At 43.9% G+C, this 9163-nt stretch overlaps 1 pseudogene; it reads right to left on the minus strand.

Annotated features, from left to right (window-relative positions):
• Positions 1–7635: 7635 nt before the first annotated feature.
• Positions 7636–8470, minus strand: LOC109694510 (UBX domain-containing protein 1 pseudogene; annotated as a pseudogene).
• Between the last annotated feature and the right edge of the window lie 693 nt (positions 8471–9163).

Here is a 9163-nt window from a genome sequence, read left to right on the forward strand (position 1 = left end):
CTAAAAAGTTGGAAAAAAAAGTGTGACATTTTAATCTATAAAGAGGGAACAGACCCCAGTACTTTGCTGCATTTTCAGCTCATCATGATCATTCATGAGAGCTCCTCATACCAGGTCTTTCTCTCCTTTTTCGAGGAGATACAAAGTGAGTTTCCCATCTCAGTTACAACTGAAAATCTGTTTGTCTCACTAGCTGAGTCCATAGCACAAACTCTGAATGTAACGTCGTGTTATGTTTATGGAGGAACAAATATGAGAGGCCATTGGCTATGGGAGGCAAAAGAGCTAAACCCACAGGAGCCCTTTAATGAAACCACTCTTCCTAGCCTTGGGAGAGCGTTTGCTCCTAAAACCTCTATTATTGGGAATTAGTGTATCTCCCATCCAAAAGGCCAATTCTCCACCCCAATGGGGGATTTGATCTGCTTGGGACATAAGTTTTACAATGACACTACCCAGGAGACTCAATGGTGGGGGGCTCCCAATCACATGGAGCCCCAGCCTCACCCATTGGCTAACTTCCCTATGCTTTCAATAGCTGGAATATTCTCAATCTGAGTAACTGTTGTTTACAGATTAATGATGAGAAAAAGGTAATTAAAGAGATTACAGACAAAATAAAAAAGCTTTCCTATGTTTCTGTGCAGACGTGGAAGGGATGAAGTCCTGATGACCTATTCAGGGGCTGATTCTCAACCCTAGGTGGGTTCAAGACTTAACAGAGGCAATGTTCCTTGTCTTAGGGGCATGCCTGATGTTACCCTGCCTAATCCCCCCACCCCGCACTGTGGTCTCTCAGGACCATTATAAAAGCCACTATATATATTTTTAAAAAAAAGACAGCTGCTCATATAATAATGAAATAAAAATATAAACAGCTAGATCAAGATGATGCTCTTTGACCCAGAAGTGCGTCCGAGCATCAAAGGGGGGAATGTGGCAGGAAGGTCGGGGGGGGGGACAGAGAGGGAGATTAATGAGTGTTACAATGAAACAAACTATAATCAGAGTTGGGGAATGTTACCTGGAGACCAGAGGAGGGTCACCTCACCCTAGAGGTTAAAGCAGCCAATGAAATAACATGTGATTTTGTATGGGACAAGCTGTACCCCCCCATTTCTGTAACCTGCTTTAAATGGTATATAAGGAAAGCCCCCTTTGTTCTTGGTGCTCAGCCTTTGACGTCGAGTCCGCTGAGTTGCAGAGGCTTGTTTAATAAACTTGCTTCTCGAAAGCTTTGGTGCCCTCTCAGTCTCTGTCTGAACCCTCCTGTAACAGAAGGACACAGCCCCAAGTCAGTCATTGCTCATGCTCAGTGTATAACGCTCCATAGTGCTTTCTCTCTCTCTCTCTTTCTCCCCCCTGACTCATTGCTTATGACATCCTCATGGATTATTCCCAAAATAAATATTAACTATCTTTAGTCTCTTATCTAATTCATTGATTGAGCAGACCCGATCAACAGAAAATAAAACTAGCAACTGCTTAGATGAAAACATTTTAAAATTTGTTCTCAGCTAAAAGTTCCAAGTAAAATCCTGGCAAGATTTAGGCTTGCAAAATTTGGATCCGAATTTTTCTTTTTTGGTGGCATTGGAGTTTGAACTCAGGGCCTCATGCTTGCTAGGCAGGAGCTCTGCCACTTGAGCCACTTTGTCAGCCCTAGATCAGAAAATTTGGACTTGGTAGAAATAATGGCTATAAAAGCAAACTCACGAGTGGGATCCAATCAAGGAACTTTCAGTTGTAAGGAACAGAAAACTGAATTAGCTAACGAGGGAAAGAAGGAAAGGGTTTTAGTGATTCCTGTGACTGTAAAGTCCATCAGTAACTCTTTCAGATGTAGTTTGATGAGGGCTTCAGTTTGTTTTCCTCTAGGTCCTTGTCCTGCATGATGTTGGCTTAGTCTTCATGACAGCAAAATGGCTGCAGTGCTTCCAGACTTCACATTTTTATACCACACTATTCAAAGAAAGAAAGAGAGGATCTCCTCTCCTAGTTCTCAAAAAAAAAAGAAGTCTTCTGATCCAGTTGGCCTGATTTTACTCCTTGCAGTAATAAGAGTGTACTGGAGATGGAACTTTGTTGATGAGCTAAGGCCTGAGCCATAGTTCCTGCTTCAGCCAGGGACTGAGTTAGCTTTCTCTCAAGCTCCTGAATAACATGGTGGAGGGATGCTCACTAGACCAAAGCTGGGGTGACACCAGGAATAAGGAGATGGGTGTTGCTGGGGAAGGGAGAGCAACCACAATGTTACCTAACATGAAAGAAATTTCAGTAAAATTGATCCAGACCAGATACAGATAAAGCCAGGAGCCAAAAACTTCATTAAAAAATGTAAGTGAAAAGCAATTGATTTCAGTGAAAAATGTTTCAGTTGACTAAAAATAAGAATGGAAATATTACAAATGAGTGTCATGGAAAGATAAGGAAGGAATTAAATTTTCTTAGGGGAGTTTGCTCCAGAAAACACCATCCTGTCTAAAATAATCAATGCTGGTGTAATTCATTCAAAATATTTGCATCAAAAACCTGGTTGGGGACAGAATGGCGGGGACCAACATGTCCTCCCCCGCACCTCAGGCTGAATCCCAGCCACCCCTGCCTCTTTGAGGTGCCCAGAAGCACTTGGTTCTGGGGCCCCAGGAGCACAATGGCTTGTGGTTTGTGGAAATGGTAAGAAATGCTGGCCTCAAAGCACCATCAGCCCTTAGGCCTGCTGGAGGGGACATTCCTGTGCCAGCCTCCCCACACTGGAAAAGCCTTGGCTCTGTGGGATTTCCGGAATCCATGCACAGCCTTGGAGAACTTCTTGCAACTTTTTCTCCCAGCTCGGATAGACTTTTCCTCTGGGTCTTTCAGCTCTCAGACCATTCCCTCCGACAGAGAAAACAGAAGCATGGGACAGATGTTGAGTTCTGCTTTCTTTTTGTCACCACCAACATGACAGTGCTGACCGCAAGCAGTGTGTCCATGTTTTGTTTTGAACCTGACTTCATGAAGCCCCTCACAGGTGTGGGTTCCTGTGTGGCTTTCACTTTCTTGAAGGCTCTTTAGACTTTTTGGCATGGCTGTGGGGTGGGCCAGCTTGGGCTCACTTTTTCTTTTTCTTTGTTTTTTTGGTGGTACTGGAATTTGAACAGGACCTTGTGCTTGCTAGGCAGGCGCTCTACCACTTGGGCCACTCCTCCAGCCCTTTTTGCTTTAGTTTGCTTTCAGATAGGGTCTTTCATTTTTACCTGGGCTGGCCTTGGACTGTGATCCTCTCACCTCTGCCTCCTGAGTAGCTGGGATGACAGGTATGAAAAGTCATTTAACTCTCAAGTAGCTTCCTAATGTCTCAAGCTCAAATATTTCCTTCTGAGTGATAAAATCCATTGAGCACAACTAACTGTCCCAAATTTGAGGAAGACAGCTGCTTTCTCCCAAGCTTCCTGTCACTTCCACTCTGCCAACCAATTCCTCCTTTTGGCCAAATTTAGGTTGAGAGTGGCAGTTCCCCTTATTACTTCCTCTGCTCTCTGGAAGATGAAATTGTCAGCAAGCAATAATCTGAGCTCACAGCACTGAGCTCTGGCCATGCAAGGCATCTTTCCCACCAGTGAGTGGAGGCACGGGGAAGCCAGGCACGTCACTCAAGGTCATTCTGCAGGTAGCAGGTGGAGCCCGGTGCTGCGGTCAGGCTCTGACTCCCACTAAGCTTGGACTCCAGAGCCCATGTTTGTCTCTTGTGCTGAGCACCTGTCGCAGTCTGGGCTTAGCAGGATGGACTTGCAGGTAGGGGCCTCCCATCAGCAGCTCCCTGCCTTTGTGGTTCATGTCCTAAATCTGGTTGTGGAGCTCTCTGCTGGTTCCCATCACAGCGTCCCTTCTGGATCCTTCTCTCCTCCCACCTCAGCTTTTTGTCCTTGAGACTGCAAGTGGCATTCTTCACTCCTCACAGGGGCTCCTTGGTACTTCCCCAGGAGCCCTCATTCTCTTCCCTGACATTTCACTGCAGGGTGCCTATGGGTCCCCTTGCAGACATGGGCAACAGGGGCACACACCTCTGGGGATCACCTGGTCAGTGGTGAGCTCCCACTATTAGGAGCCCCTCCCACCATTGTTGGACCCTCTCTACATGGTTCTTTTCCTTTTTTTTTTCTGAAATGAGAGATAATGAGGATGTCACACCTTTTGGGTTTCTTAAGTAATCTGTTTCATCTGAATTGCTGCTCAGGGCTGTTTTTGCTTCCATACTGGTTGAGAGTCCCTCACACTTCATCCCAGTAACAAAAACACCAGTAGTCACAGTAGGAACAACAAACACTCATCGAGCTCTTAGGATGTGTCAGTCATGATTATAAGGGCTTATTGTATTACTTATTTAATTTTTATAACAACTGTATGGGGCGGGATACTATAATGTCTTTTTTCTTACTTTTTTCCTTTTTTTTTTTTCTGATGGTACTGGGGTTTGAACTCAGGGCCTTATGCTTGCTAGGCAGATACTCTGCCACTTGAGCCCTCTTTGCTTTAGTCATTTTTCAGGTAGGGTCTCACCCTTTTTGCCCAGGCCAGCTTCAGACTGCCATCCTTTTACCACACCTTGACTACCTACACACAGACTTATTTGTTGAGATGGGGTCTCTCTAACTTTTTGCTTGGGTTGGCCTAGAACTTTAATCCTCCCAATCTGAGCCTCCCAAGTAGCTGGAATTACAGGTGTAAGCCTCTGCACCCAGCTATCAATGTCTTAAATGTGGAAACTGAGGCCTAGAACAATCAGACAACTACTGAGCAGGTCATTTGTGCTGATGACCATCCCATTTGGGCCTAAAATAGGGCAAGGTCTATGCAAATCTATTTCTTTCATAAACGTTCTATAAATTATTTTCATGGGCATGTCTCAGTGGAAAGAAGTCTTATTTCATTGAAATCATCTTAAATATGGTATTACCAAATTTAATCTGTAGAACACCAAAAACTTTTAGAAAGTATTCTTTTCTTGTTAACAATTCTGGTCACTATATTTGCTATTATAATTATACACAATTATAATTCCAGAATAGCTTAAATAGCAATTATAACCCTAATTGCAAATATTCCTGTCACATAACCAGCCATAAGTCAATCCCATTAATTCTGCATTTTAAGTTTGGTCTGCAATTACTTGACCTATAAACATTTATTGCATATTAACGTCTCTGCTGAAATTTTGGGCATGCTTTAACATGTCAGTTCTTCCTGCCTTGTCCAATTTGGGCTAACAACTCCTAATCTAGGTATTTCCAGGCCTCACTTACCCTAACATACAGCCACCAAGGAACATCTCAGAATGCACACATGACCGTCTCTGAGAGGGATTCTATCACTCCTCATCCAGGTGGCTCTGTTCCCTGAGTGACAGGTAGACTGTAGTCGATGACTTTTGCTGATCCACTTGCTGCACTCACCTCCCCGAGGGTCCAGCAGCTTTGTCACTGCTTCAGGCTGTGTAGTTTCGCGATAGCAAGGCTGATAGCTATCTTTACTTTCTGCTAATTTCAGGAAAACCTTTACCTTTCCAAATCCCAGCACTGCCTTCCTTCCCCCGTCTCCCTCATTCCTCCATCACCTTTCTTAACTCCAGGGATTTTGTTTATTCCTTTGTTGTTTCTACTTGGAGGATGAGACAGCTTGTGACTGCAAGCAACAGAAAGCGACTGTGGTTCACTTGAGCAGAGAGGAGTTTACTGGAAAGGTAGAGGGTCCAGGCCTGGGTGAGGTGTGGAGATCCAGATGAGCAAATGGGTGGAGGGGAGTTGGGCAGCTGGAGCCACACCGTGGTCTGGGTTTGGAAGCCTTTGTCATGGTGGCTGACATTGGCAGTACTGCCACCATTGCCTGAGATACCTGCTGCTGCCGCCACCTTTGAAGCCAGTTGTCATCGTCACACCACCTGCTCCAGACCCATGGTTCTCCGCACACAGTCAGATGGTTGAGCCAGGATTATGCAACCACACCCTATTTCCCAAGACCCCAGGGGAGTCTCCCCTAAACAGTAAAGGGTGTTGGGTGCTTAGTACTCTTCAGAAACCACCCAAGCAAGCAGTGCTGGTTACAGATGCCAGCCTGAGGCAACAACCATCTTTTCCCCAAATTGAAGAAGTAATTTCTGCTCTCCTTAATGAGGAATGTCAACTTCCTGGAGTTTTCTGATATATAATCCATTTATATAATTAACTTATACATTGATATTCATATTAATGCACCCTGATAAAATATTTTATGTATTAATGTTGTATAATATAATTAATATATCAATGATATTCTTAGCAACCATTTCTAACTAGAATTCATGACAATTTTAAATAAGAAAGCTATAGCTTCGCCATGTTCAAAACATAACATTTACAAACATTCCAACAGATGTTATAGGAAAGTTCATTAGCAGTGAAACATTTTTACTTTGAAAAGCTAAATACATACTTCTGAAACACTCAACAGCTACCAAGACAAACTTCACACAACCACACAACAGTGAGGTCAAAATGTTACTGTCACTGTTCAGCCATCAGCCTGAATTTAACATGCTGCTAGTTGATCCTAATATCCTGTCAGATTTAAATTCTACTTGTCCGGAGACAAAGTGTTTTACATGAGTATTTATTTCTCAGCTAGCCAGAGAGCATCAATTTAAGTTCTAAGCTTGTTCGTCCTCACTTTTAAAAAATTTGTAAACAGATCATACGTTTCCCTTTTTTACATTCAAGACACTAAGTTTATAGGATTCTATTCTCGTTTCTTGGCTTTGTTTTAAATTACTTTTATACAATAGTTGTATTGAGATATAATCACATAACCTTTAACTCACACCTTCAAGGTGCATGAAGCAGCGTGGTAGCACTCTTGCAGAGTTGTGAAACCCAGGAAACCCCACCCTCATTAGCAATTACTCCGTTTTTTCCAAACCCAGACCTAGGTAACTGCCGATCTGTCTCTCTCTATTTGCCTATTCTGGACATTTCCTATACAAAATGGAACCATACAATATATGATCTTTTGTGACTTTTTTTTTTTCAGCATTGAGGATTTGAACCCTCGAGCATGCTAGGCAAGTACTCTATCATTTGAGCCATGCCCCCAGCCCTCCAATTTAATTAATTAATTTCTATTTTGTGGTGCTGGGAATTTAATCCAGAGCTTCACACTTGCTAGGCAAGTGCTTGGCTTTCACTTTGCTTTTTTATTTTCTTTTTAAAAAAATTATATTATTGTGCTGGGGGTACATTGTGACATTTACAAAAATTCTTACAATATATCATAGTTTAATTCACCTTCTCCATCACTCTCTTTTATATCCCCTCTCCCTATTCACTATGTTTTTGAGGTAGGATCTCACTACCTTTGTCTAGACTGGCCTCAAACTTGAGATCCTCCTGTCTGGGCCTCCCAAGTAGCTGAGATTATAGGCTTATACCACCATGCCTGACTGTGACTGACATCTTTCACTTGATATAATGTTTTTAAAATTTGTCCATGTGTATCATGTATCAATACGTCATTCTTTCTTTCTTTTGTTGTTGACAGAACTCCGAGGGTCTATTTATTAGGAAGGAGATGTGTTTTATCAAAAATGAAGAAGTCAGAGAGGGATGGTGGGATAGAGGCTCCTTAGCTGGAACATTTCTTGGCCACAATGAGGCCGGAAGGACAAATGTCAGCTCCTGCACAGGCCATTGCATGTCAGCCACTGAGAGGCAGGTCTGGGAAAGCCACTGAGCACCTGAACAGGGTCCTGGTCCTTCCATGGTGGAGCTCCACAGCAATTCTCACAGCTGCCAGCTATTCCCAGGCCCTGATTGTGTGTCAGTGAGGTCCCTTCTGGCAGCTTCACCTGTATGTGACACTGGCCATACTTGGCTTGGTGGGAGCCTCCCAGCTGGGAGAGGAGAGGACAGGACCTGACTCTGCCCCTGGCTGGGTGAGAACCCACGCTACCACTATACTTCTTGGCTCTTTCTGCTTCTTCCTTTCAATCCTTTCTTGGACCCTTTGTCTGGCTGCTAACATTTTGGCCTTTCTCCTCCTCCTCCTCAGCAGCTCTGGGCTTTGCATCTTCCTATAGTCTCTATCTCTGCCTTGCAGCTGACAGCTCTGCCCCTATCTCCTTTTTCTGTCCTCTCTGTCTTCACGCCCCTGCTGTGACTGGACCACCAAGTTCAATGTTCTCTTGGTCTGTCTTGTCTTTCCTCTTCAGTCAGAATGGGTTTGCTTTCTTCTGCAGCACATCCAGGTTTTTCAGGGCCAACCACCCTGAGGAGGTGGGTTCTGTCCCAGGACATGTCCACTGGGAGTCTCTAGAGGCTCACATCGGTGGTCTTCGTGCTCCATCGGCTGGTCCATCTCAGCCTCGGTACCCTGGTTCCCTGGGAATGCCAGAACCTTCTCCGTGCATCCCCTGGGGAACCTCATCTCCATGAGGCTCTCTAGAGACATGGGTTCTGGTGGGGACCTGAGGGGAACATGGATGAGAAGCTACTTCATTCTTTTGTACGGTCAAATATTATTCCAGTGTATGGGTGTATGGTTACCTTCCATAGCTCAGGATTCCCCCTCTGCAGATTCAATCACCTGCACAGAACAACTTCCTTCCTCTCTTCCTTTCTCTTTCCTTTCCTTCCTTTCTTTTTCTTTCTTTCTTTCTTTCTTTCTTTCTTTCTTTCTTTCTTTCTTTCTTTCTTTCTTTCTTTCTTTCTTTCCTTTCTTTCCTTTGCTTCTCTCTCTCTCTCTCTCTCTCTCTCTCTCTCTCTCTCTCTCTCTCTCTCTCTCTCTTTTTCTCTCCCCTCCCTCCCTCCCTTCTTTCCTTTTCTTTCTTTCTTCTTTTTTTTTTTTTTTGCAGTACTGGGGTTTGACCATAGGGCCTCTCAATTGTTAGGCAAATGCTCTAACTTGAGCCTACCCCCCAGTCCTTTTTGCTTTTAGTTCATTTTTCATGCTAATTTTCCCTAGGTTGGCCTCTGACTGTTATTTTCCTATCTATGCCTCCCAAGTAGCTGGGATTACATGCATATGCCACGGCACCCAGAGGGAAAAATTTTTTTTAAAAAATTACATCAGGGAAGGTAAAACAAGTCTTGTCTGGGGAGGGGTTGGTATCAGTGGGAGGGGGAGGATATAAGGAAAGAGTGTAGGAAAGTGA

The sequence above is a fragment of the Castor canadensis genome, chromosome 5, assembly GCF_047511655.1.
Source record: "Castor canadensis chromosome 5, mCasCan1.hap1v2, whole genome shotgun sequence".
Lineage (NCBI taxonomy): Eukaryota > Metazoa > Chordata > Mammalia > Rodentia > Castoridae > Castor > Castor canadensis.